The sequence below is a fragment of the Danio rerio genome, chromosome 16 (assembly GCF_052040795.2).
Source record: "Danio rerio strain M-AB ecotype USA chromosome 16, GRCz13ab, whole genome shotgun sequence".
NCBI lineage: Eukaryota > Metazoa > Chordata > Actinopteri > Cypriniformes > Danionidae > Danio > Danio rerio.
Genome location: NC_141036.1, coordinates 56,164,075 through 56,191,232, shown reverse-complemented (window position 1 = coordinate 56,191,232; position 27,158 = coordinate 56,164,075). Strand labels below are relative to the sequence as shown.

General features: G+C 33.1%; 1 protein-coding gene across 2 annotated transcripts in view; it reads left to right on the top strand.

Moving 5' to 3' along the window:
• The window catches only part of lim2.5 (lens intrinsic membrane protein 2.5), a 425,704-nt gene that overhangs the window by 307,714 nt on the left and 90,832 nt on the right, over positions 1–27,158 (top strand). The window lies entirely within an intron of this gene.

Genomic DNA, 27,158 nt, shown 5'->3' with positions numbered 1-27,158 from the left:
TAATATTTAAAAATGTTAATAATTTGTTAGTGTCTTTTAGTATTAATTGTTAAATATAGTAATTTTTATTAATAATAGTTTGTATATATAAACTTGAGGACAGAATTATTAGCCCCCGTTTATTTTTTCCCCAATTTCTGTTTAACAGAGACAATTTCTCAACACATTTCTAACCATAATAGTTTTAATAACTCATTTCTAATAACTGATTTGTTTTATCTCAGTGAATAATATTTGACTAGATATTTTTCAAGACACTTCTATACAGCTTAAAGTGACATTTAAAGGCTTAACTAGGTTAATTAGGTTAGGGTAATTAGGCAAGTTATTGTATAGCGACGGTTTGTTCTGTAGACTATCGAAAAAAAAGGGGGCTAATAATTTTGACCTTAAAATTATTTTTAAAAAATCCAAAACTGCTTTTATTCTAGCCTAAATAAAACAAATACAACTTTCTCGAGAAGAAAAAATATTATCAGACATACTGTAAAAATTATTTGCTCTGTTAAATATCATTTGGGAAATATTTAATAAATACAAAATTCAAAGGGGGGCTAATAATTCTGACTTCAACTTTTTAATAACTTTTGTTTTCATTAAATACATAGTAACACATACTAATATAATAACCTAACTTAAATGAAAAAAAAATTAAGTTGCATTTAAATTAATTGTTACATTAATTCATTATTATGTCATTAATATTATTTAAATGTTAGAAATGGTCTATCATTTTAATTTTGCATGCACCTAAAGAGAGAATCCAGAAAACCTCCAGTTGGTGAGTTGATTATTTTGTATGACTCATCAATCCATGAAAAGGTTTATTTTCAGTAACTGACGGTTTTGTATCATGACTCAGGAATATTTTGCGTGCGCTGGTGATTTTGTGTGTTTGTCGTGTGTTTTGGAGACGCCACTGATATCAGCGGGATCTGCTGCTCAAACACACACAGGCGGAGCGGCGCCACTGCAGACTTGCTCTCTCTCTCTCTCTCTTTCTCTCTCTTCAATTGTTTAGATAAGTTATTTTCTGCACAGACATTTATTTTGGGTTTTAAATATAGGTTTACTTCTCAACACTTATTATCATGCATCGTAAAAGAGTTACTTTAAGCTATTTTAATAAGTAAATCAGGCTTTAACTAAACTACTAATTCATTTTCTTTTCAACTTAGTCCCTTTATTAATCAGAGGTCACCACAGCGGAATGAACTGCCAACTTATATTTTTAACGCAGCATATGCCCTTCCAGTTGCAACCCATCACTGGGAAACATCCATTCACACTCTTTCACACACATAAACTACAGAGAGTTTAGCTTACCCAATTCACCTATACCGCATCTCTTGGACTTGGGGGAACCCAGAAGAAACCCACACGAACATGGGGAGAACATGCAAACTCCACACAGAAATGCCAACTGACCCATCCAAGGCTCGAACCAGTGACCTTCTTGCTGTGAGGCGATCGTGCTACCCACTGCACAACCATGCAGCCCTTCAACTAAACTATACAAAGCGTAACTTAAGTCTGAATGATTGATGTTGAGATTAATACAAACGTTTATTTGATTCAACTAAAAAAATGAAGGTTTAAAATGAAGATGTTATTTCATGTTTTTGTATGAAGCTGAAAGTCTCGGAAGTGAAACGAGAGAAATGCTGAAGTAAATGCGAATGAGAGACGAATGTGGCACAAAAGCAGCAGAGCTTTTATTATGCCACAGTCCACCACCTCTGGTTCTACAGTTCGTGATCACGTGGGGAAAAAGCAGGACTGTTTTATCAGATCGAAAACATTTCAGGCTTCTGTTATAATGCCGTTCTGGGTTGCGTTTCCCAAAACCATCGTTAGCCAAATAAGGTCGCAAGTTCCATCATTACAAATATAGTTTGTTGGTTTGCCGTTTCCCAAATCCGTTGCTCCATCAAACGTTCGCAAACTCAGTCGCAAACTTGAGCACTCGCAACTACACCTCTGGAGCTGTAGTTAGAAACATAGTTCCTGGCTGTGTTCTATTGCCACTTATCCCCCCTATGCCCTTTTCATTTAGATCAGTGGTTCTCAAACTGTGGTATGTGTACCACTAGTGGTGCACAGGCTTCCTTCTAGTGGTACGCGGAGGAATGAAATATGTCATGTACATGCTACACACATTTCAAAATTTACCAAAAATGATGTATACAATATGCTATATATGAGATATAGCCTATATTTCTGAGGTAATCTGACACGTTTTTTTAACTTTGCAGAGTTGTAGCTGCTTTACTGGGCCTACTTCCGACCCAAGCTCATTCTGGAAACGTAGCCCCGCGGACATTTCTGGAGACCGCGATTTACGTGGCCGGAGGTACGTAAATGCCGCGTTTGGTTTTTTTTGAGCGAACGCTGCGGGGCGGTGTGGCGCCGCTCCGCCCCTCCTCTTCGCGCTCTCCGGCCGACGGCTCGCCTCCGAGTGGAGGGCTTTCCCGATGCAATAAGTTTGTCCGCTTAGCTCACAGCGTTGCGTCGGCGGAGCGGAGGCCCCGGAGGAGGAGCCGGAGCCGGCCGCGGTGGACGACGACCGGGATCGAGTCCGGGGAACAACAGGCTCCGGAAATCAGGTAAGACGAAAAACGGAATCCAAAAAATAAGGGCGAGAGCGCGGCGGGATCCGAAAACGCGGTCGAAATCGAAGACGAGGGCTTTTGCTTTTTTTTTTTTCGATCCGGCGACTTTTCGTGCGAGAACGGCGCGTGCGCGAACGCTGCGTGCTCCCGAGAGGCGCCCGAGATGCGAAAAAGCGCGCACAGCGGCCTCTCACAGATCCACGAAAACAAAAAACCGCTCGAATACGTATCTCCCGGGACGTAAATCGCGGTCCACAGAAACGTCCGCGGGGCTACGTTTCGACAATGAGCCCGGGTTGCCTACTTCGCTACTGTATTTCAATACTGCTTATTTTGGTGGTACTTGGAGAGACAATTCTTTTCTGAGGTGGTACTTGATGAAAAAAGTTTGAGAACCGCTGATTTAGATCATTCTAACATTCAAAGTTGGAATTATTAAAATTAAAAAGCATTAAGGTCATCTCTCTTAGGTGTAATTTGCTTTCTAACTATTTTAACAGTTCAGTTTTAGCGATCTTCATGTTTACAATTGTGCTCCCTTCGCAGTGCACTTTGAAAACATTGATGTCATTTTGAACACAGCCTCATGGCGAAAGCTATAGGTGACCTATTATTTAAAAGCGGAATTTATGTTACATCTCCAAAGCTAGTGAAAACAAAAGGCATACGTTAATTCTTTTAATTTATGGTGGGTTATTTATTAAGTATCTGTACTGTATATGACATGGGCCTGCTGGTTAGAACTTTCTGCAGTGGTTTACAAGTGTCCGATTGTAAAAGTAGACTTTTTAAAAAAATAAAATACAAAAATAAATATGAACCCCCGTGCAGTCGAATAAAACACAATATATTAAAGCCTTATCACATAACACACACTCCATCTCGCCAAATAAAATTAAGAATCTTTCTTGATTTCGACATCATTCTCACAAACATTTGGGATCATTAGTCAGTGACATATGTAACCCTGTTCTGGTGTTTGTCATGAAAAAATCAATTGTTCAGCCCACGCTGTGACTGTGATGAACATAAAATACATTTTAGAAGGCAACATAAATATTCTGTTTACCTTGTGGATGAGTCTTCATGTCAGAAGTGCATCTGCTGTGATCTAGTGAAGGAAAGAGAAATCTTAAACTAGAACAGGGTGAAAAACTGCACTGGGTTTGATGAACAGACACTCACTGCACACTAATGATAATACAAGAGAGCAGTGTGAAGTGATGTAGTAGCTGGGAAGATGACAATAAAGATAACAATAAATGCTAACTTAATTATATTCTTTAAATTAAATCAAACAACTTAGTAGACTGCAAACTATATAAATTAATATCATTAACGTAGTTAAGAATAAATTGATATATTTTTAAAATAACAATATTTCTAGACAGGTCTTCATATCAGGGGGTTTATTCTGAAAGATTCATAACATAACATAACATAACATAACATAACATAACATAACATAACATATAACATATAACATAACATAACATAACATAACATAACATAACATAACATATAACATATAACATAACATAACATAACATAACACAACATATAACATAAGCCATAACAACATGTACAAAATAACACCAAACTATAACAAAATATAACATTACATAACAACATAACATAATATATAAAATAGCATGTTATGTTGTGTTATGGTATGATGTTATATTATGCTATATGTTATGTTATATTACATATCATATAACATTACATAAACTATAACAACATATACCATATATCATAAACTATAACAAAAAATAACATTACATAACAACATAACATAAAGCAATATATAAAATAACACAGCATACAGTATAACATAACATATAACAAGCATATAACAACATCAAATTTACATAGCATATGACATAACATGTAACATATAAAACATAAAATAACATACTGTAGCATGCTATGTTATGCTATATGCTGCATTATATATAACATAACATATAACATAAACCATAACAACATATATCATATAAAATAACAAACTAAAAAAACATATAACATTGCATAACAACATAAAATAACATAGCATTTACAATAACATAAAATTTGAAATAACATCACATAACATTTAACAACATAATATAACATAACAATCAACATAACATAGCATACAACATATAACATCATATAACATAACAAATGACATATAACATAACATAGCATAGCATAACAGTGCAAAACATATAACATTGCATATAACAGCATATAGCATAGCATATAACTTGACACAACATATATTATAACATAAAATAAAACTACATATACCATATAACTACAACAACATATAACATTACATAACAATGCAAGATAAAACAATATATAAAATAACATATATAACATAACATATAACATGATATATATCAAATAATATATATAACATACATAACAAAATATATCAAATAACATAGCATGTTATGCTATGTATTATATGTTATGTTATGCTATATGTTATGTTATCTTACATAACATAACATATCATATAACATAACATAAACCATAACAACATATAATATATAGTACAACATAAAACATAATAACATATACCATATAACATAACAAACTACAGAAACATATAACATTACATAACAACATAAAATAACTGAGCATATAACATAACATAATACATGACATAACACAACATATAACATAACATTTAACAACATAACATATAAAATAATATATGATATAATATAACAAATCAACATATAACACATTTTAACAACATTTAAAATAGCGCATGACATATAACATAACAAATAACATATAACATAACATTACGTAACATATAACATTACATATAACAGCATATATCATAGCATATAGCATAAGATATAACATGACAACATATAACATAACATAAAATATAACAACATATATTATATATAATATAGCAAAAAACATAACCTATAACATATGGCATAACATCACATATAACATAAAATGTACAAAATAACAGTATGTTATGTTGTGTTATATGTTATGTTATGCTACAAGTTGTTACATAACATAACATATCATATAACATAGCATAAACCATAATAACATGTAATATATAAAACAACATAAAACATAACAACATATATCATATAAAATAACAAACTATAACAACATATAACATATAACGACATGAAATAACATTACATATAACATATTATAACAGCACATATAACATAACATGTAACAACATTTAACAGCATTCAACATAACATATAACATAGCATATAACATATAACAACATAAAACATAACAAATAACATATAACATAGCATAACATAACAGTACATAGCATATAACATTGCATATAACAGCATATATCATAGCATGTAACATAAGGTATAACATGACACAACATATAATATAACATAAAATATAACTACATATACCATATAACATTACATACTATAACAACATATAACATTACATAACGTAACATAAAACAATATAAAAAAATTGCATATCAGGTAACATAACATTTAACATATCATGACATATAACAAAATATATCAAATAGCATTGCATGTAACATATGACATAACAAAATATATAAAATAACATCATGTTGTGTTGTGTTATATGTTATATGATGCTATATGTTATATGTTATGTTATGCTATATGTTATGATATGTTACATAACATATAACATATCACTGCACATAACATAACATTACATAACATAAACCATAACAACATATAATATATAATACAACATAAAACATAATAACATATAACATAACAAACCACAAAAAACATTTACACATTACATAACAACTTAACATAAAACAATATATAAAATAACACAGCATACAGTATAACATAATATAACACGACAACATCACATTTAACATAGCATATGACATGACATAACATGTAACATAAAACATATGAAATAACATTTAACATGACATAACATCACATATAACAACATCTAACATAACATTCAACATGACATAACATATAACATAGTATATAACATAAAACATAACAAATAACATATAACTTAACATTTAATAACATTTAACATAACATTCAACATGACATAGCATATAACATAGCATATAACATGATATAACATAACAAATAACATAACATAACAGCATACCATAACAGTACATAACATAACATATAACAATAAGATATAACATGACACAACATATAATATAACATAAAATATAACAACATAACATAACATGAATCATTTTAAAGTAGCAAAATAAAGATACATTTTCGAGGGAACAAAACATTTTGCAAAAATCCAAGTCTTTATACAGTATATCCAAAAGAGAGAGAGAGAGAGAGAGAGACGTGTGGTCATGCAGAGCATCTCTGTTTCTGTTCTTTTAGTTGTTGTAATGTGAAGATCTGCATTGTATTGAACTGAATAAATCTGCTCGACCTTCAGCTCCACATCCACTCAGCTGGAGATCAGCAGATGGTAAAACAGCATCTTCACAAATGCAGCATCTTCTGCTAACTAAAAAAAAATGAACAGCAGAGTCCAGAGACCTTGATCTAAGCTTAGAAAAAAAGCATTATCTAAAACTTGATATGCAGTACACTGAGTTTACCACTCTGTTAGACACCTATTGGTTTTATTGTATTTGGATATAGCAGTATATTGTCTTTATTCTTCATGTATGAGTGGATGCAGCTACTGGAATCTGTTTAGCTCTAGACATCCGCTTTTATACACTTATACTGACTCTTAGACATTGAAAACAGCTCGTTATGCTGCTTGATGTTGCAAACGGACATTTTTTAATTGAATTAATCTATCGCAATATCATAGTCTAAAAACTACAGTGACCAAAAGTAACCTTAAACAGTCACTTAATGTACTCTACAAGCTCAAAGCTAAAGCATTATATCACAGATTAAGATGCATTAAACTTATTTTATCACGCTATTTATAGTCATGCATCATTTTTTTTTTATTATTTTTGGACGAAATACTATTCGATATCACTAGTAAAATATAGTAACCTTGTACAGACGATGAACCTGATCATCAAGCTCCAAAACTAAATTTTAAATCAAAGATTGACATGCATTACACTGATTTTACCACATGTAAAGGCTGCTCATATAGATGCTTGCATCAGTTTTGTTGTATTGCATAAAACTGTATAGCAATCAAGCGCAACTGTTAATGCTAAGACACTATCAGTGAAAGCATCTGATCATGATTTGCTTCAGCAGGGATTTCCTGTTCAACGGGAAGCTGATAGGAAATGAAACGCGTCAGATAATCAGATTATGTAGGTGAAAATGTAGTTCCCGCACATCTGTGGTGAAATGCAATGATTTCTATGAAAGAACAGATCGTTTTTATTTATGAATGGGTAAAATATTTATAAAATAAAAAACGAAACAAAAATGTAATAGGAAAAAAATAAAATCAATAAAAAAGACACCAAAATGCTTAAAATTAAATCAAATTATATAAAAAGACAAATATAAGTATTTGGTAAGGTAAAATGTATAAGTGATGAAAAAATAATGAAGTAATACTATAACAATAATAATACATAAAAAGGGTAATCAGGTGAAATGCTTTCCTTACTTTTTTGGCCAATGTCTAAGTTTGTCATTTAAGACTACAAAGGTTTATCGCAATATTTAACTCACTTTCACTCCAAATGATGTAATTTAAATATTCTTTTGAAATATGTCCATAGTTAAAATAATATTTAATAAACAAATAAATAAATAAATATTACAAAAACACATAAAACTAAAAAGTCAACCTTTTTTCCTTAATATAGAATATCATTAAATTAAAATAAAGTAAATAATATAAAATAAAATAATTCCCCAGAGATAGGTTGCAGCTAGAAGGGCATCCGCTGCGTAAAACATATGCTGGTTAAGTTGGTGGTCCATTCCGCTGTGGTGACCCCAGATTAATAAATGGACTGAGCCGAAAAGAAAATGAATGAATAAAAATTACCTTAAATTAAATTATTCATTCATACATTTTCTTGTCAGCTTAGTCCCTTTATTAGTCCGAGGTCGCCACAGCGGAATGACCCACCAACTTATCCAGCAAGTTTTTGAGCGGATGCCCTTCCAGCCTCAACCCATCTCTGGGAAACATCCACACTCACATTCACACATACTAATACACTACGGACAGTTTAGCCTACCCAATTCACCTGTACCACATGTCTTTGGACTGTGGGGGAAACCGGAGCACCCGGAGGAAACCCACGCGAACGCAGGGAGAACATGCAAACTCCACAAAGAAACGCCAACTGATCCGCGATTCAAACCAGCGACCCATCGACCTTCTTGCTGTGAGGTGACAGCACTACCTACTGCACCACTCCTTCGCCCTAAATTAAATTAAAACAATATAAACTTAAATTATGCATTATGTCAGAAAATTAAAAAAGAAGAAAACCTCTTATTTTTATTGCTAATGCGGAAGGTAAAAATCAAACCTCTGATGCAAATATATTTTAAAATACTTTCACCCTTTCCCAGTCTCTCCTGTTGTCTGGGTCTCTGTTGTGTTCCATGCTTATGTTTGCGTCATGTGACTTCCCAGTGTGTTCTACTATACTTGCTTGCCGGCAGCTAGCTCTCTGCAACTCTCACATGGTCGCCCACTGAAGCTAAGCTGGGCTGCGCCCGGTCAGTACCTGGATGGGAGACCACATGGGAAAGCTAGGTTGCTGCCGGAAGTGGTGTTAGTGAGGCCAGCAGGGGGCGCCCAACCTGCGGTCTGTGTGGGTCCTAATGCCCCAGTATAGTGACGGGGACTCTATACTGCTCAGTAAGCGCTGTCTTTCGGATGAGACGTTAAACCGAGGTCCCGACTCTCTGTGGTCGTTAAAAATCCCAGGATGTCCTTCGAAAAAGAGTAGGGGTTTAACCCCGGCATCCTGGCCAAATCTGCCCACTGGCCTCTGTCCATCATGGCCTCCTAACCCTCCCCATATCATGATTGGCATATCATCACTCTGTCTCCTCTCCACCAATCAGCTGGTGTGTGGTGTGCGGTCTGGCGCAAAATGGCTGCCGTCGCGTCATCCAGGTGGATGCTGCACACTGGTGGTGGATGAGGAGATCCCCCCCATTGTGTAAAGTGCTTTGAGTGCCCAGAAAAGCACTATATAAATGTAACAAATTATTATTATTATTATTACTAAATAAAGGGCGCCGATGTGATCGTGCACACCAACGCCAGGCGTAAAGGTGTAATTTTTAAAAAACACTTAATGCTCGTTTTTTTGTTTTGTTTTTTTTGTTTTGATGCGCCGTGTCAAAACCTTCTCCACCAATCAGATTAGCACTTTCGTTCTTGTGCACAGAGCTGCTGAAGTTACAGTAAACAGCACTTTGAGGCCCTCAAGTGCAAAACTGCTAATGCGAGCGCACATTGAAGAAGATGCCCAGAAGATATATAAACATGAAGCTGCTTATTGCTCTGGTGAACAATAATCATTTCTTCATTGCTAGAGCTGCTGCTTGAACCATCCGTGCTTGTTTGAATCGCAAGTAACTTTAACAAAAAGAATGGCTGCGTCCGAAACCGCATACTTCCATACTGTATAGTACGCTAAAATCAGTATGTGAGCCGAGTAGTATGTCTGAATTCATAGAATTCTAAAATCAGTATGCGAGAAGTACCCGGATGACTTGCTACTTCCGGCGAGATTCGGGAGTGCACATCCCATGCATGCTGCGCTTTCCCATGATGCCCAGTGAGAGAATTCATAAATGAGAGTAAAGCGACGCAACTGACGCAGGTAGGTCACGTGACTATGACAAAATGACGGATGTAGTACGTCCGAATTCCATTAATACTTTTCACAATTATACTGTATAGAACGCACTTTTCTAACGGCCGAGTAGTACGTTTAAATTCAAAAGCAGTACCTACTGAGTAGTACCCGGTTTCGGACGCAGCCCATGTCAAAGTTCTCTCTTCTTCTTCAGTGTTACAAGCGGGTGTCAGAAGCTTAAAGTTGTGTAGCGCCATCTAACGTCAAGGAGTGATTTTGCGTACTCTTCTGCTCGACGCCAGTGAAAATCTCTAGGGTTTGAATTCGGAAAAGCGTCTCAAAAAATGCTGACGATAAACCTAAACGAAAAGCGTCCGAGTGTGTACGAGCCTTTATTGTAATCCGTAGCGTTTAAGAGTGAGAACAATCGTGACGCCTGTTTATTCTGATTTCCTTTCATTTTATATTTCATTAGCCTTCATCCCACTGACTGACCTCATATTTACGAGTTTCCGCTTTCGACATCAACCAGATTTCATCCTCATCTACTAAATATATAAATGCTACACAGATTGCACTCCTCCAAATTTGTTTGCATTTGACCTTTTCAGCGCTTATTCTTGCAAAAGACAATGAAGCGGCTGTTGCAATAATGAGAATTCACAGAAAAAAGTAAAGAGGAACTTCAGCTCCCTCGAGCACATCACTCTCGTTCCAGATCAGTCGGCTGCTCAGTAAAGTGAGACCTCTTTTGTAGAAAAGAGAAGAGCGTTTTTTACACGGAGACTAGATGAGAGGCGGTGGGGAATAGAGGCATGAACCTGTATGAATAAATAAGAACGACAAGCTCCCTGCCTGTAATCACCCGCACAAAAAAAACCCAGAAAGAAGCGCAGGGACAGACGGCACACAATGCTTTCTGCTGAAGCGGCGTTACGGCACTGTAAAAAAGCCATCGTGGAGAACACAAAAGAGAGAGCAGTCGGGTTCACTGGAGCTCCCACAATGAAGACCTTCAGCAAGAACACTGAAGCGCACTCTTAAACGTCTCTGTTGGGGGAGAAATGGATCGCTTTTGTGCAGTTCTAAGAGATCAGAGCCCTCGATCTCAAGCACTGCTGATGCTTAATAGGGTCCAATCACACACACCTTTCACTGCAAGGCTGATAGAACAACAGAGGATTAGATGGAGCGAATGGATAAAGAGACAGAACATTAGAGATCAAGCGGTAGACAGAACAACAGATGAACAGTCTGAAGAATGTAGAACGACCAAATGATCAAACAAAAGAAAGAACAGTCAGATAGAACAATAGAACTATGACTTTTATAAGAACAAGCAATACAAGTAACAGCTGGATAGAACAATAAACTATCAAAAGAATAAGCAATAGCAAGAATAGTCGGATAGAACAATAGAACTATAAAGAACAAGCAACAGAAAGAACAGTCGGAAAGGACAATAGAACGTTCAAAAGAACAAACAATATAAAGAACAGTCAGACATAACAATAGAACTATGAAAAGATCAAACAATAGAAAGAACAGTCAGTTAGAACAATAGAACTATCAAATAAACATGCAATAGAAAGAACAGTCAGATAGAACAACAGAACTATGAAAAGATCAAACAAAAGAAAGAACAGTCAGATAGAACAATAGAACTATCAAAAGAATGAGCAATAGTAATAATAGTCGGATAGAACAATAGAATTATAAAGAACAAGCAACAGAAAGAACAGTCGGAAAGGACAATAGAACTATCAAAAGAACAAACAATAGAAAGAACAGTCAGATAAAACAATAGAACTATTAAAAGATCAACCAATAGAAAAAGCAGTCAGATAGAACAATAGAACGTTCAAAAGAACAAACAATATAAAGAACAGTCAGACATAACAATAGAACTATGAAAAGATCAAACAATAGAAGGAACGGTCAGTTAGAACAATAGATCTATCAAATAAACATGCAAAGGAAAGAACAGTCGGATAGAAAAACAGAACTATGAAAAGATCAAACAATAGAAAGAACGGTCAGTTAGAACAATAGAACTATCAAATAAACATGCAGTAGAAAGAACAGTCGGATAGAACAACAGAACTATGAAAAGATCAAACAAAAGAAAGAACAGTCAGATAGAACAATAGAACTATCAAAAGAATAAGCAATAGCAAGAATAGTTGGATAGAAAAATAGAACTATAAAGAACAAGCAACAGAAAGAACAGTCGGAAAGGACAATAGAACTATTAAAAGATCAAACAATAGAAAAAACAGTCAGATAGAACAATAGAACTATCAAATAAACATGCAATAGAAAGACAAGTCGGCTAGAACAATAGAACTATTAAAATATCAAACAATAGAAAAAACTGTCAGATAGAACAATAGAACTATCAAAAGAACAAGCAATATGAAGAACAGCCAAACAGAACAATAGAACTATCAAACCAACAAACAATAGAAAGAACAGTAAGATAGAACAATAGAACTAACAAATGAACATGCAATAGAAAGAACAGTCGAATAGAACAATAGAACTATTAAAAGATCAAACAATAGAAAAAGCAGTCAGATAGAACAATAGAACTTTCAAAAGAACAAGGAATAGAAAGAACAGTCAGACAGAACTATAACTTTCAATAGAACAAAAAATATAAAGAACAGTCAGATAGAACAATTAAATAAACATGCAATAGAAGGAACAGTCGAATAGATCAATAGAACTTTCAAAAGAACAAGCAATAGAAAGAACAGTTGAATAGAACAACGGAGCTACCAAAAGAACTAACAATAGAAAGAACAATAGAAGAACAGTCTGATAGAAGTTCGACAGAGCTATCAAGATTAAACAATAAAGCAATTAAGTGGTTAAGTGAAAGACTTCAACAATAAAACAACTATTTGAACAAAATCTTAGAATGATAGATACAATGAGAAAGAACAACAGAAAGTGCAGCTAGAATGATAGAACAAAATAATTAAACAACAGACAGAACGACAAATTAAATGACGGGATGATTGAACAACAAAATAATGGAAAGAACAATAGAACAATGGAGTGAATGGTGAAAACAACCGACCAGGAAATAAAATGACAGAAAGAACAATATAAGAGACAGAACAACATTGTGTGTTCATTGTTCATTCGTTGTTTGTTCATTCATTCATACAATAATTTCTTCATTAATTACCATTAAATAAAATTACAGAAAGAAAAATAAGAGACAGTACAATATTGTTTGTTCATTCATTGTTAATTTGTTTGTTCTTTTGTTCGTTCATTTGTTTGTTATCAGTCAATAAAATGACAGGAAGAACAATATGATAAGCAACAGAACAACGTTGTTTGTTCATTGTTCATTGTTCATTCATTCATTCATTCATTCATTCATTCATTCATTCATTCATTCATTCATTCATTCATTCATTCATTCATTCATTCGTTCGTTACCAGTAAATAAAATGACAGGAAAAACAATATGATAAAAAACAGAACAACGTTGTTCATTCATTCATTCATTCATTCATTCATTCATTCATTCATTCATTCATTACCAGTAAATAAAATGACAGGAAGAACAATATGATAAGAAATATAACAACGTTGTTTGTTCATTCATTCATTCATTCATTCATTCATTCATTCATTCATTCATTCTTTCATTCATTCATTCATTTGTTACCAGTAAATAAAATGACAGGAAGAACAATATCATAAGAAACAGAACAATGTTATTTATTAAAAAGTCATTCGTTTGTTCATTTGTTCATTCATTCCTTCATTCATTACCATTTGATAAAATGACAAAAAGAACAATATAATAACAGATAGAACAATGCTATTTGTTCATTGTTCATTCATTGTTCATTCATTCATTCATTCGTTTGTTTGTTCCTTACCAGTCAATAAAATGACAGAAAGAACAATATAATAAGAGACAGAACTTTGTTCATTGTTCAATCATTGTTTATTCATTCATTCATTCATTCATTCATTCATTCATTCATTCATTCATTCATTCATTCATTCATTCCCAGTAAAAAATGACAGAAAGAATAATATAATAAGAAACAGATTAGCGTTGTTTGTTTATTGTTTATTTGTTGTTCGTTTCTTCATTAATTTTTTCGTTCGTGCGTTAATTTGTTACAAGTAAATAAAACGTTGTTTGTTCATTGTTCATTAATTAATTAATTAATTCATTTGTTTATTCATTACCAGTACATCAAATGACAGAAAGAACAATATTCATTATTCATTATTCATTATTAATTCATTGTTTGTTTTTTTGTTCATTCATTCATTCATTCGTTTGTGCATTCCTTACCAGTAAATAAAATGACAGAAAGAACAATATAATGAGACAGAATAACGTTGTTTGTTCATTGTTCATTCGTTTGTTAAATTTTTCATTCATTCGTTCATTTATTTGTTCATTCATTCATTCGTGTTTAACGAGATGTATAATACAGTATTTTAGATTTTTTTTTTTAAATGTACACGATGAGAGTTACATCCAGAGGGCCTGATGGGGATTGTTTACAGATATTTGTGAGGCGTACACATGAGGCGGTGATGTCCTAACCAGACACGAGTCCAGAGATCAGTCACGTCAAACAGAGCAGAAGACACACAGACGCCTGTGCTGTGTGTGTGTCTGGCCGGCGGCGACTCACAGACGCGCCAATCCAGAGACATGGAGGACAAGTCAAGGTGAAGGAGTCATGAACTCAACAAGACCAGAAAAAATAAAAAAGCCTCGGTATTTGAAGTCAAATCCTGGAAATGAATCACGTCACTCAATTTGATCTGATTAAATAACGTGAACATTAAGTGAATCAGTTTAAAAGATTCAGTGATCTGGTTCAGATACAAAGGAGTCACTTTAAAACACAAACATTGTAGTTTTTAAATGAACCAGAATGACTAGATCAGCTGGATCAGGTGAGTTGAATTAGGGTTGAATCTAAACTGAGCTGTGGCCCTTCAGGAACTGAGTTTGACAATCCTGCTGTACGACATAGTCTGATTAGTTCAAATACATACTGACATTATTTTGACTGTCTGTCTGTCTGTCTGTCTGTCTGCCTGGCTGGCTGTCTGTCTGTCTGTTTCTCTGTCTGTCTGCTTATCTCTCTGTCTGTTTCCTCATCTGTCTATGTCTGTCTCCTCATCTGTCTGTCTGTCTGTCTGTCTGTCTGTCTGTTTCTCTGTCTGTCTGCTTATCTCTCTGTCTGTTTCCTCATCTGTCTATGTCTGTCTGTCTGTCTCCTCATCTGTCTGTCTGTCTGTCTGTTTCCTCATCTGTATCTGTCTGCTAATCTTTGTCTCTCTGTCATCGCTCTCTCTCTGTCTGTCTAATTATCTGTCTGTCAGACAGTCTGTCTAATTATCTGTCTGTCTGTCTGCTAATCTATCTGTCTGCTCATTTGTATGTCTGTCTGCCTGTTTCCCTGTCGGTCTGTTCACTCAACTGCCTGCCTGTCTGTCTATCTGATTATCTGTCTGTCTGCTCATCTGACTGTCAGACAGTCTGTCTGATTATCTGTCTGTCTGCTCATCTGACTGTCAGACAGTCTGTCTCATTATCTGTCTGTCTGCTCATCTGTCTGTCAGAGTCTGTCTGATAATCTGTCTGCCTGCTCATCTGACTGTCAGACAGTCTGTCTGATTATCTGTCTGTCTGCTCATCTGACTGTCAGACAGTCTGTCTCATTATCTGTCTGTCTGCTCATCTGTCTGTCAGAGTCTGTCTGATAATCTGTCTGCCTGCTCATCTGACTGTCAGACAGTCTGTCTGATTATCTGTCTGTCTGCTCATCTGACTGTCAGACAGTCTGTCTGATTATCTGTCTGTCTGCTCATCTGTCTGTCAGACAGTCTGTCTGATTATCTGTCTGTCTGCTCATCTGACTGTCAGACAGTCTGTCTGATTTTCTGTCTGTCTGTTAATCTGTCTGTCAGACAGTCTGTCTGATAATCTGTCTGTCTGCTCATCTGTCTGTCAGACAGTCTGTCTGATTATCTGTCTGTCTGCTCATCTCTCTGTCTCTGTCTGCATGTCTGATTATCTATCTGTCTGCTCATCTGTCTGTCAGACAGTCTGTCTGATTATCTGTCTGTCTGCTCATCTCTCTGTCTCTTTGTCTGCATGTCTGATTATCTGTCTGTCTGCTCATCTGTCTGTCAGACAGTCTTTCTAATTATCTGTCTGTCTGATTATCTGTTTGTCTGTCTGTCTGCTCGTTTGTCCGTCTGTTCATATGTCTGTCTGTCTGTCTGTCTGCTCATGTATCTGCTCATCTATCTGTCTACTCATCTGTCAGTCTGTTTGCTTATCTGTCTGTCTGATTATCTGTTAGTCTGTCTGTTTATCTCTCTGTCTCCTCACATGTCAGTCTGTCTGTCTCCTTATCTCTTTCTGTCTGTCTGTCTGTCTGTCTGCTCATATGTTAGTCTGACTACTCCTCTCTTCATCTGTCTGTCTGTCTGTCCATCTCTCTATCCAACTGTCTTGTCTGTCTGATCATGTGTCTGTCTGTTGTCTGCTCGTCTGTCTGTCTGTCTGTCTGTCTGTCTGTCTGTCTGTCTGTCTGTCTGTCTGTCTGTCTGTCTGTCTGTCTGCTCATCTGTCTGCAGGAGCTGAGGGTAATTTCGAAAGCAAGGTGTGCGCAGTGATGAATGATGAGGAGAATCCTAATGAGTACAGCACCTCTGGAGAGCAGAATAAATGATGTCTGAAACAAGGAAAGATATTAGCGGAGCATTCGCTCTGTTTTCACCAACAATCTGATCAAATCGTCCCAGCTGTGACTCAAAGCTCATTTAAGGACACAATAGAGACTGTTCTGAACGGAGAGAGATTGAGTGAGCTGCTCCTCCAAACTATTATCTCTCAGGTCATTTGTATTAGACCGGCCCATGTATAAAACACTGCAGACAATACATCAATCACAGCACACGCACACAGAAATCATCTGACAATCCTGGAGACTGAACTCAAATTTTAAGCACAGGGATGGGTGAGATATATATAGAAGCCTTATATCAAGCCCTGTGGATTAATTGATGTTTTATTTTTTCAAGTTTACATATAAACATATAGTACAATCTATTGCACTTCTATCAATTTTATTAATTGTTATTGTTATTGTTATTGTTATTATTATTATTATTATTATTATTATTATTATTATTATTATTATTATTATATTTTAAGCTGAACATAATATTATAGTATAGTATGTATAATATTATATACCATAAATGTAAATAGTTGTTATAATGTTGCAATAAATATTAAGTAATATTATGTATAATAATAAAATAGAATACATTTATGAATGAATGAATGAATAAATGAATGAATGAATGAATGAAACAATTAATAAAAAGAATGGATGGCTGAATGCATGGAATAATGAATGAATGAATGAATGAATGAATGAATGAATGAATGAATTCATTCATTCATTCATTCATTAATTAATTCATTAATTAATTAATTAATTAATTAATTAATTAATTAATTAATTAATTAATTAATTAATTAATTAATTAATTAATTAATTAATTAATTAACAAGCGAATGAAATAAAACCATAAATGCCATAAATATAAATGGTTGTTAAAATGTTGAAATAAATATTAAGTAAAAAATTTTAAAGATGTAAAAGATTTGATCAGTTAATTCATTAAATGAATGAATGAATGAATGAATGAATGAATGAATGAATGAATGAATGCAATAAAATAATAAAATAAATTAATGATTAAATAAATAATAGAATGGATGGCTGAATGAATGAATCAATAATGGAATGAAAGAATAAACAAATGAATGCATGGAATAACGAATGAACCAATGAATGAATGAAATAAAACCATATATACCATAAATATAAATGTTTGTTATAATGTTGAAATAAATAATAAGTAAATAATATAATGAATGAATGATTTATGGAATGAATGAAATAAGGCCATATATACCATAAAATAAGTGGTTGTTATAATGTTAAAATATAAGGTAAATAATATAATAATATAATTAATGAATAAATGAATCCAATACAACAATGAAATGAATGAATGAATGAATTAACTAATTAATTAATTATTAATTAATTAGTTAATTATTTATTAATTAAATTAGTTTATTCAATAATTAATAAAAATACAATGGATGGATAAATAAATAAATGAAAGAAAAATGGAATGAAAGAAATAAAATAAAATGATGGAATGAATAATGACAGATGAATGAATGAATGAATGAATGAATGAATGAATGAATGAATGAATGAGTAAAAAATAAAATAAAGGAAGGAAGGAATGAATGAATGAATTAATGAAATAAAAGAAATGCATGACTGATTGAAATAATGAATGAATAAATGAATGAATGAATGAATGAATGAATGAATGAATGAATGAATGAAATAAGAATAATGGAATGAATGAATGAATGAATGAATGAATGAATGAATGAATGAATGAATGAATCAATGAGATAAAACAAAATAAAGGAATGAATAAATGAATAAAATAAAAAATGAAATGCATGATTGATTGAATGAATAAATAATGAATGAATTAAATAAAAATAATGGAATGAACAATTGAATAATGAACAAATGAATGAAAAAATTAATGAATGAAAAAAATGAAATGCATGAATGATTGATTAAATTAATAATAATGAATGAATGAATGAATGAATGAATGAATGAAATAAAAAAAGAATTAAAATAAAAGAATGACTATGTGTGTGTGTTTATTGTATGTGAATTCCCTTTTATTATGCTTGTGTTTGTTTTGAAGCTTTTATTTTGGATGCGGTTAATCATTTGACGGCACTAATTTCTATATTTTCCATTTTAACTTTAGACCTTTAAAGTGTTTTTGGTCAACATTTGTGTTATTTCAAGTCAAGATTTGTAGATTTCTTTCTTGTTCAAAATCATGTAAGGATTTCTGCAAAGCCAGTCTTTTTTCTTTATCCCTTTACTCTGTTTTGATGCTGATGCTTCAGATCATAATGCTCATAAAAAGCAAATAGCATTGAAGGAGAGGTTTAAATAACCTGAGCTGTAATGAAACGTGCGTAATATCTGTGTCCATTATGAGACCTTCACAGGCCATTACTTTGAAAGAAACTGCATTAAGACTGTAAAAGTGTCTCTGAGGACAGTTTACGGTCATATTAAAAATCCTGCAGTTATTTTACACTGTTTACTTTTAGTCCACTGTAAGGCCACTGGGGTAATCACTGCAGTTAAAGCAACATTTATTACAAAATAATCATCATAAAAGAGCAATAACAGTCCTGTAGAGAAGCTGCGATATTTATCTGGACAAACATGAGGAGATTTAAAGAAACTGCAGTGTGTTATTAACAGTGTAATCAATAAAAAGAGTTATTTTTATTATTTTAAAAGAGCTGTACTTGCAAATAGAAGCATATCTTTGGTGATTTACTCACATGACAAGAAGAACTCTCTTTGTGCAGCTCTGCAAACAGATAAATATAGCATTTCAAAATTCCAAATAATATCAATTAATCAATTTAATCAATAAAAATAAAAAAATAAAAACATACAAATAAAATAAATAATAAAAACAAAACAAACATGTTTAATCAATAAAATATACCTTGTACCCTTGAAGAAAAACACAGAATAATAAAATAAAGAATGAAAACAAAACAAAACAAATAATATGAGCATTATATGCTCTAGATTTAGTCTTCACTCACTGAAAATGATTTCAAAATTTAATAATAAAAAAATTAAATAAAAAATACATGTATCAAAACATTTAATAAAAATAAAAATTAATAAAAAACATGAAAGCAATTATATATTTTTGAAAATAAATTCAGAATATAAAGTAAAAAATAATAGTAAATAAAAATAAACGGCGTTACAGTGGCACAGTGGGTGGCACAATCACCTCACAGCAAGAAGGTCGCTGGTTCAAGCCTCAGCTGGGTCAGTTGGCATTTTTGCATGTTCTCCCCGTGTTTGTGTGGGTTTCCTCCCACTGCTCCGGTTTCCCCTACAAGTCTAAAGACGTGCTATAGGTGAATTGGGTTGCGGCTGAAAGGGCATCCGCTGCATAAAACGAATGCAGGATAAATTGGCGGTTCATTCTGCTGTGGCGACCCCTGAATAATAAAAGGACTAAGCCAAAAAGAAAATGAATGGATACATTATGAAAATAAAGTAATTATAACAGTAAATAAAAATAAAGCTTTAAATGCTTTTTGAATCAAACATAAAAAAAACTTCAAATGATAAAAAAATCAAATAAAAATATTAAATAAAATTAAATAAAATAAATAATAATTACATTTAATTTTAAAATAATAAAATAAAATGTAAAAAATAATTAAATGAAATAAGTAATAAAATAATATTAAATTATTATAAATATAACATATAATTATTTTATTATTTATAAGTAAATTATGAATGCAAAATATAATAATAAATAGTAAATAAAAATATGGCTTTAAATGCTTTTTAAATCAAACATGACATAAAACATAAAGCCAAACATGAAACCAAAAAATATTTTTTCAATTAAATTTTTAAAAATTTTTAAAAAATTTTACAAATTTAATTATAAATTAAAATAAAAAACTTAAATAAAATAATAATTAAAATGTAATCATAAAAAGTATAAAATGTTTATGAGACGAACAAAAGGTATGACATCTGTGACAATCATTTTGTGATATATATGTGACATCAGGTGTTTTTGCTGATATATATATAACCTAAAAGCTATAATTCTTAGTGAATATTGACATTAAACATAGAAAGAGAAAACAAACTAAATCTTATTATTAATGTTGTTTATTATATAAACTATCAAAAAAAAAAAAAAAAGGTTATTAGAAATAAACATTGATTGCAAACAAGCCAAAACTCACCAACCATGGAAGTCCATCATGTTTTTCAGGTCTTGTTCCTGGTGATTTAACACACACTAACAGACTTACAGCCCAGCATTAAACTAAGACAAGTTATTCTCATTTTGATTGCATGATGTTTTATATAAATAAAATAAAATAAAATAAAATAAAATAAAATAAAATAAAATAAAATAAAATAAAATAAAATAAAATAAAATAAAATAAAATAAAATAAAATAAAATTAAATTAAATTAAATTAAATTAAATGTTGAATCAACAAATGGGAACTTTTTAAAGATGAATAATAATATAAAAATAATAAATAAAAATAAATAAATAAAACAACAACTATGCAGCTAAAGATAGCTATGACAAAAAAATTTATATGTGCCCTTTCGAAAAATAGATTAAGCACAAAATAAATATTTAAACAAAATATCCATATTAAATTACATTTTTAAATTTAATTACATTTAATAACTTTGTACAAACTACAAAACAAATATAAATAAATAACTTTTATATGTTTTATACAGGGAGTTTAAACAAAATAAAATAAATTAAAATAAAATAAATTTAAAGATGTTTAATCAATAAATAATATGTTGCACCCTTAAAGAAAAATAGCAAATAAAATAAAATAAAATAAACAAAATTTAAAAAATAAAATAAAAATAAATTAAAATTAAATTAAGTTAAATTAAATTAAAATAAAGATGTTTAATCAATAAATAATATTTTGTACCCTTAAAGAGAAATAGCAAATAAAAAATAAAATAAAATAAACAAAATAAAAAAACAAAAATGAATTCAATTAAATCAAGTTAAATTAAATATGTTTAATCAATAAATAATATTTTGTACCCTTAAAAAGAAATAGCAAATAAAAAATAAAATAAAAATAAATTAAATTAAAGATATTTAATCAATAAATAATATTTTGTACCCGTAAATAAAAAATAGCAAATAAAAATTATTTAAAATAAATGAAAATGTAATTTAATTAAATTAAAGATGTTTAATCTTAAAGAAAAAAGCAAATACAAATAAAAAACTAAATTAAATTAAATATAAATAAATTAAATAAAAAATTAATTTAATTCAATAAAGTTACATTTAAATTAATTAAATAAATAATTAATTTAAATTTAATAAATTAAAAATGTTTAATCAATCAACTATACCTTGTACCCTTGTCAATAGAAAAATAAAAAAAATAAAAAAACAACAGTAAATAGTACAAACAGAATCTATTAAAGTTGTTTATATAAATATAACACAGACAGTTCAGCCACTTTTAACCACACAAACTATCAACAAAAAGGTTATTAGTAACAAACATGGGTTCCAAACAAGCCAAACCAATGCAGTCCATCATGTTTATCTTTTGTACGGCGATTAGTTTAAACCTCTAACACACACAGACACAGACGTTCAGTCCTGAGATGTCCAACATTAAGCCAGAAGGCAGCTTTGTGGATATTTTCTCATTTAGTGGATGCTTTTCTGAAGGCGATGTGAGATAAGAGGCTAATAATCCCAGACGCAGCTCATTTCCACAGCCTCCTTTACAAGCAGGTGCTTTTGTTCGCATTTTAACACTAAATTTCAGCGAAGGCACTAATGACATTTCATCAAGGCTTCATTTATCCTACAAACACCTTCTGAAAACAGCAGAAAGTGCAGTTTTAAATGAAACCAGGCTGTGAACAAACAACTAATACTTTGAGTTAACTGTGAAGACCAAATTGAAAGCAACAGTTGGAAAATGAGGATAAAACACAAAGAAAACGAAACTGAAAACCTGTAACCTGTTAACTTTACTCCAGTGTTGAGGTTAAAGGAAAAAATCACTCTTATTAAAGGAACATTTCATTACTTTATTAACTTTTTCCTGTTGATTTAAGGACACTCAGAACATTGAAGAAGTACACTACCTGGCAAAAGTCTTGATGACTATCCAAGTTTTAGGAACAACATATAATAACTTGATTTCTAGTTGATCATTTGGTATCAGAAGTGGCTAATATGAAAGGCAAAGGCCTCTAGATTACGCTTATTTGACCAAAATAAAACATGATCATGCCTTGATTTTTTTATGATTTCATTAGGACAGTAAGGTCTGACTTTGCTTAGACAAAAGTCTTGTCACTGAACAGCAATAATGTCCAGTATAGAATATAAAGTCCTGCTGCAGTGGAAACAGAATGAATATTGTGTCTGACTCCATCATGAGCTTGGAGGACTGCATCCATACATCTCTGCAATGACTCAAATCACTGATTAATAAATTCATCTGGAATGGCAAAGAAAGCGTTCCTGCAGGTCTCCCAGAGTTCATCAAGATCCTTTGGATTCATCTTCAATGCCTCTAATGCTTCTTCATCTTACCACAGACATGCTCAATAATGTTCATTTCTGGTGACTGGGCTGGCCAATCCTGGAGCACTTTGACTTTCTTTGCTTTCAGAAACTTTGATGTGGAGGCTGAAGTATGAGAAGGAGCGCTATCCTGCTGAATCTGCCCTCTCCTGTTTTGTCGGTTTGTAATGTAATGGGCAGCACAAATGTCTTGATACTTCAGTTTGTTGATGTTGCCATCCACTCTGCATCTCTCACACACCCCCATACTGAATGTAACCCCAAACCATAATTTCTCCTCCACCAAACTTGACTGATTTCTGTCAGAATATTGGGTTCTAGTAGGTCTTCTGCAGTATTTGTGATGATTGGGATGCAGCTCAACAGATGATTCATCAGAAGAATCGACCTTCTGCTACTTTTCCAAATGATCTACTAAAAGTCACGTTATCTTTTATTGCTCTTACAACTGGGATCAATGACAAGAATTTTGTCAGGTAGTGTAGATGTTATTTTTGTAGCGGAATATTAAAGATGTTTTAGAACCAAAACTGTGATCCTTGGTGATTCATAAACTGTTAGTTTATGAAAAAGTTATACCGACTTAAGTTACATTTTTTTTTAAATTAAGGTTATTATATACCCTTTAGACAAAAAAAACTTTATTTTATTTTATTTTATTTTATTTTATTTTATTTTATTTTATTTTATTTTATTTTAGAGAGAGACTGATGGCATTTCAGGACGTTCAGCCTTATAATCTTAAAATTCGAGCAAAATCCCCTGTTTTGTCATCACTTTAGACATTACGCTAGAGAATCATTCAGTCACTAGCTCTAACGTGACGTCTGCAAAGTAGCAATGGTTTCTGCTGTTCTGACGTCAGCTGCAGATGTGAATGAATGGTGGAAGAAAGTAGATCCTCATACAAAAGGGTGTTTGAGACTCTGCTAGATTTTCTTTTTTATACACACGATTATGCTGTTGATCTGTTGTATAAACGCAATATCACACTTGTAGCGCTGCGATATAGCTTATATATCGGCACTGGTGGAAAACTAAGGCACTCGGCCTGCTGCCTCAAGCCAACGCACACATCCAACCAGTGCAGATATACAGCCACATCGCACTGCTACAAGTGTGATATTACTCATATACATCTTATTTTTACACTAATATATATGATTATTATTATTATTATTATTATTATTATTATTATTATTATTATCATTATTATTATTATTCACCCTTTTTACATTTCCAGGTTTCTCAGTAGACGTCAGACGTCATAGCTGGCTAAACTGAGAGTGCAGTGAATGGGAGAGTACTGTACAACTAATTATTTTTTACATTCCTATTTGCTGAAATAATAAAAGAAAAACTCCATGATGATGTTATCAAGGCTTTCAGAACAACAGTGAGAGCAGCCAGAGGAGAGAATAAGGTCAAATTTACTCTCAGCCACATAGACACTGCATTGGAAACACCTCGCATAAGCGGTAATTCACTTTTTTATTGTCATTTCAAGCAAAGATTACATATTACACTTATAAATAAATGTTCATACATTTCTTAAAAATATAAATTTATTAAAACGTTCAAGGATTTAAAATTATGATGACCGTTAAACGCGTCATAACAGCCTTGTGAAAAGGGTCCATTATTATTATTTTTAAGCTAAACAAATCCCAACATGGATAATCCTAAATACCCTCATCACTGTTAACTAAAGCCATGGATTAAACATAATGGGCTCTATTTTAACGATCTAAGTGCGATGTCTATATCACATGGCATTAAGGGCATGTACAAATCTACTTTTGCTATTTTAAGGAAGGAAAAATATGCTCTGCGCCCCAGCGCATGGTCTAACAGGGTTGTGCTTACTCTCTTAATGAGTTATGGGTGTGTTTTGAGCATAATATGCATTAAACCAATCAGAGTCTCATCTCTCATTCCCTTTTAAGAGTCAGTTATGTTGTTCCATGGCGCATTTGCTATTTACATGGCGAATTTTGTAAGTGCAAAAACTGAACGCTTCACTAGCGAGAAAATGGTTAAACAGAGCATCTGCAGCACGAGGATAAAGAACAAGCCTCCTCCACTCAGCCTCTTTACTTTCTCTTTACTTTACTTTTACTCTTTACTCCTTTACTTTCTTGAAGAAACAGTGTTGTACTCACTCCACTGAAGACATCTATCAGCCTACATATTTAATTTTGTTTGCTATGCGCAAAGATTTGTTTCAAAACTATTTCTACATTCAGTTCTAATTTCCAGTAAACGAATAAATGAACAATTATAATAAAGTGTGGTCAAAAAACTGAGCTATATCCAAACATGTCCTATTCTTTTGCCCCTTATAGTGATGCAGATGTCTCCAAAACCCTACATGTGAAAATGACAAAATCTCTGTGCTTGACTTTAGTTGGCCAATGGCGCGGTCTATTTCAGTTCCTCAAAATAGCAAAGCTCCAACAATGCACTTTAAAGCCTGGTTTATACTTCTGCGTCAAGTGACCGGCGTAACCCACGGTGCATGCAACGCGCGTAGCTGTGCATTTATACTTCTGCGCGCTGTCTCTGTTGGTCTGCATTAACACTTCCGAAACGCTAGTGGTCAGTGAGGTGTAAATGTTCCTCTGTGTCGAGTTTCTTCGCTGCTGTTTTGCTTTTCCTGAACACTTCCAGGATGTACAAGTGGCTCAAACTCGCTCATTTTGAGGCAGGAACCAGCGGACGTGCAACAACTTTAACTATAAGTTAAACACAAAACAAAACTTTCCATCCGGAGCTCCTTCACAGGACTCCACACTTGTAAACAATCGCTCCATCAGGCTCGCACCATTCTCGAGGCTCTCGGTCCCGCCCAGACTCGTCAGCCCTACCAAGCCGACCAATCACAGAACTTGCGCTACGCGTCGTTGCAACGCGTAGTTAAATTTTTTGAGAGGTGCACGTCAGCGAAGGGCTATGCGTCAGCGCCGTAGCATACGTCGGCGTTTGACGCAGAAGTATAAATCAGCCTTAACACACCTCTTTTTTAGACAGGCACACCATGAGTAAACAAAGTGAGGCAAATGGGTTTGCTATTTAAACAACATGCCACAAAATGTGAAAATTACTGTTGCGCTGGTCTAAAAATAGCAACAAATCAAACCATACACATCTTGCACCCAGGGCCGGAGCAAGCTGAACTGCTGCTATAGGCAGAGGACGATCATGCCGCCCTCAACCCCAATGTGAAAACGAACGTGACCGGTTATGTAAATGAAGTGAGGTGTCGCGGACCTCTTTTCCAGCGCACTATGCGCGGATATAATGGAGGACGCGCGGGTGCTGAGGGAGGGAAAGAGGTGTCGCGGACACCGCGCTCTCTATTCTGCCGCCCTATGCGCGGATATAACTTAGGACGCGCTGGTGTCGCGGACCTCAATTCTGCCGCCCTATGCGCGGATATAACTGAGGACACACGGGTGCTGATGGAGGTGTCGCTGACGC